This window comes from Vipera ursinii (assembly GCF_947247035.1).
Source record: "Vipera ursinii genome assembly, chromosome: 1".
Lineage (NCBI taxonomy): Eukaryota > Metazoa > Chordata > Lepidosauria > Squamata > Viperidae > Vipera > Vipera ursinii.
Genome location: NC_139512.1, coordinates 7,879,356 through 7,883,626, shown reverse-complemented (window position 1 = coordinate 7,883,626; position 4,271 = coordinate 7,879,356).

Here is a 4,271-nt window from a genome sequence, read left to right as displayed (position 1 = left end):
CAAGTTTGAAAACCCCTGCTCTAGTGTTTTAGCATGCTCAGCTCTGGGAGGCAAGCTGTTCCATTGATTAGTTGCTCTCACTGTCAGAAAATGTCTCCTTACTTCTAGATCAGATCTCTCTTTGATGAGCTTCCACCCATTGCTTCCTGTCCTGCCCTCTGGTATTTTGGAGAAGTCAATCCCCTCTTCTCTGTGACAGCCCCTCAAGTACTGGAATACATCTATCGTATCTCCCCTAATTCTTCTCTTTCATAAGCTGGACATACCTCTACCTAACACTTTCAACTGTTGATCATAAGGTAACCTCTGAGTCTAAATGGGGCACAGCAAATCATTCAAATGCCTTCTTTGTGGGGAAAGCTGAAAATACAGAACAGCTTGCTAAGAAGGGATTTGGGCTGGAAAGGTTTGCATCCTCCTTGATGCCTTCTTGTGTGGTTTAATAATAATAGTAATAACTTGGAAGGGATCTTGGAGGTCATCTAGTCCAACCCCCTGCTCAGGCAGGAAAACCTATACCATTTCAGGCAAATGGCTGTCCAGTCTCTTCTTAAAAACGTTGACTAGTTTCCATCCATTGCTTCTTGTCCTGCTTTCAGGTGCTTTGGAGAAAAGCTTGACTCCCTCTTCTTTGTGGCAGCCCCTGAGATATTGGAACACTGCTATCATGTCACCCTCACCCTTCTCTTCCTTAAACTACACATACCCAATTCCAGCAACTGTTCCCTATATGTTTTAGCCCCCAGTCCCCCAGTGTTCTTCTCTTTACCCTTTCTAGAGTCTCAACATCTTTTTTACATTGTGGTGACCAAAACTGGATGCAGTATTCCAGGTGTGGCCTTACCAAAGCATTGTAAAGTGGTATTAGTACTTCACTTGATCTTGATTCTATCCCTCTGTTAATGCAGCCTAGCACTGTGTTGGCTTTTTTGGCAGCTGCAGCATACGGCTGGCTCATATTGAGATGATTGTCTACTAGGACTCCGAGATCCCTCTCACAGTTACTACTATTGAGCAAGGTGTCACTTATACTATACCTGTGCATTGGATTTTTCCTGCCTAAATGTAGAACCTTACTTTTTTCACCATTGAATTTCATTTTATTTTATTTATTTATTTATTTATTTATTTATTTATTTATTTTAATTCCATTTATATCCCGCCCTTCTCCGAAGACTCAGGGCGGCTTACAAGCTTAGCAGTAGCCTTCATTCTATGTATATGCCTGCTTATTAGGGCTTTCATACACCCCCCCAAGCGGCATTATTACAAAGTCAGCTTAATTGCCCCCAACAATCTGGGTCCTCATTTTACCTACCTCGGAAGGATGGAAGGCTGAGTCAACCTTGAGCCTGGTGGGATGCGAACCTGCACTAATTGCAGGCAGCTGGTGTTACTTAAGGAGGCATTAGCCCACTGCTCCACCAAGGCGCCCAGTGTTTGAGTTTGTCCAGATCGTCCTGTATTTTAAGCCTGTCTTCTGGAGTATTGGCTATTCCTGTCAGCTTGGTGTCGTCTGCAAATCTGATGAGTTCCCCATCTATCCCCTCATCCAAATCGTTAATGAAGATTTTGAAGAGCACTGGGCCCAGAACAGAGCCCTGGCACAAGACCATCTCTTTGTGCAATTGTTCATTCTGGCCTGTCCACAATTATTCATATTTAAGCTTGGTAAATTTAGCAAGATTTATGTATTTATGGCCTACTTTTTTGTGGTTGGTTTTTAGCATGGCAATAGATTATAGTCCGGCAAGGCTGTATACTGTCGTCCTGCCTATTTAACTTATATTAAATAGGCAGTCCCTTGGGAGAAGGGCGGTATAAAAATTTAATTAAATAATAAAAAAATAAATAATATTGCAGAGCACATCATGAGAAAGACAGGGCTAGAGGAATCAAAAGTTGGAATTAAGATTGCCAGGAGAAATATCAACAACCTAAGATATGCAGATGATACCACTCTAATGGCAGAAAGTGAAGAGGAACTAAAGAGCCTCTTGATGCGGGTGAAGAAGGAGAGTGCAAAAGTGGGCTTGAAACTCAACATTAAGAAAACCAAGATCATGGCATCCGGCCCTCTCAATTCCTGGCAACTAGATGGAGAAGAAATGGAGGTAGTGACAGATTTTATTTTCCTGGGCTCCAAGATCACTGCAGATGGGGACTGTAGCCAAGAAATTAAAAGACACTTGTTCCTGGGGAGAAAAGCTATGGCAAATCTAGACAGCATACTAAAAAGCAGAAACATCACCCTGCCAACAAAAGTGCGTATAGTCAAGGCTATGGTCTTCCCAGTTGCAATGTATGGCTGTGAAAGTTGGACCGTAAGAAAGACTGAACGTCAAAGAATTGAGGCCTTTGAACTATGGTGCTGGAGAAGACTCCTGCGAGTCCCTTGGACTGCAAGGCAATCAAATCGATCAGTCCTAGAGATCAACCCTGTCTGCTCTTTAGAAGGCCAGATCCTGAATTTGAAACTCAAATCCTTTGGCCACCTAATGAGAAGGAAGGACTCACTGGAGAAGAGCCTAATGCTGGGAAAGATTGAGTGCAAGAGAAGAAAGGGACGACAGAGAATGAGGTGGCTGGATGGAGTCACTGAAGCAGTAGGCATGAGCTCAAATGGACTCCAGAAGATGGTAGAGGACAGGAAGGCCTGGAGGAATGTTGTCCATGGGGTTGCAATGGGTCGGACACGACTTCGCAACTAACAACAACAGATCATAGGGGAAAATGGGGAAGCTGGTGACTAGTCTAATGGTTCTCTGTGAGGTAAGAGCAAAGTTTTTCATTGATGCAAATGCTTCCTAAGAAAAGGAAGTGGGGGGAATATTCATCACAGGTAGTCCTTAACTTGCGACAGTTCATTTAGAGACCGTTCAAAGTTACAATGGCAAAGTGACTCATGACCGTTTTTCACACTTAACGACTGTTGCAGCATCCCCACGGTCACATGATTCAAATTCAGAGTCAGCTTGGCAACTGATTCATATTTATGACAGTTGCAGTGTCCCAGAGTCACATCATCACCTTTTGCGACCTTCTGACAACCAAAGGCAACGGGGAAGCCAGATTCACTTAGTAACTGTGTTACTAAATTAACAACTGCAGCGATTCACTCAACAACTGTGTCAAGAAAGGTCGTAAAATGAGGCAAAATGTACTTAATGTCTCGCTTAGTAATGGAAATTTTGAGCTCAGTTGTGGTCGTAAGTTAAATGCAGCGCTACCAATAGTCCTCTAATACAGGTACTCCTTGATGTATGGCCCTAATAGACCTTGTCCATCACGGTTGTAAGTCTTGACATGTCTTGATAAAAAAGGTTGGTCACATGACTGACTGGATTTTATTTTATCTTTTTTGTGGTTATCGTTGAGCGAACACTGCAGTCATTAAGTGAACCAATATTTCACTATGGGCACAGGTTTGCTGAAAACCAGTTGTGAGGACCAGTTTTTTGGGGGGAAAAGGTCATAAAATGCAGTCGTGTGACCATGGGATGCTGCAAACAGCCATAAACCCAGCCATGTTGCTAAGTGCCTGAAATCCAGTCACATGACTACTCTTGTAGTCAGAACTCCAAATCCAGGTTGTAACTAACCTTAAGATAAATCCATCGTAATTTGACGACTACCTATACTCCACCTGAACGCCTCCTCCCTAGGCTATCTTAGCCAATCAGGTGAGCAGGACACTTTAGGGAGAATTCAGATTGCGACAGCGGGGGAAACCTCAGTTTAGTTCTAATCTTTATTAGGATCAAAGACCAGGCTAAGAAAACATCAATAAATAGCATTTTGAAAACTTGGATGCCTCTCTTTAAGGAGATGTATGTGTTAAGAGTAGTTTTGCTATCCAAGGATGAGGGGTGTGTCTTTGGAAATGCACAGAGGAAAATTGGGCCATGCGGTGACAACAAGTTGAATCAGGATTTCCAGAAATGATAGCAGGGGAAAGTAATAGTAACAACAGCAACGAAGAAGAAGAGAATAGGGGGGGAAAGGAAGAAAAGAAGAAAATGAAGGAGAAGAAAATTTCTGGTTAGCCGCTTCTTGTACTTCCTTTGTTCGAATGCATGTTTTTCACATTGAAAAACTAAAGTCCCAAATCCATGGCCCTCCAGAAAAGGATGGTTCCAACAATGTTTTGGCTATAACCACATCCAGGCAGGCCTCAGAGAGACATACTCACAATAACCCTCCCCTCGACACATTGCTGGCTGCTGCCCAACGCCGCCTTCTCTGGAGTTATGATTCAGACCGCGCAGACT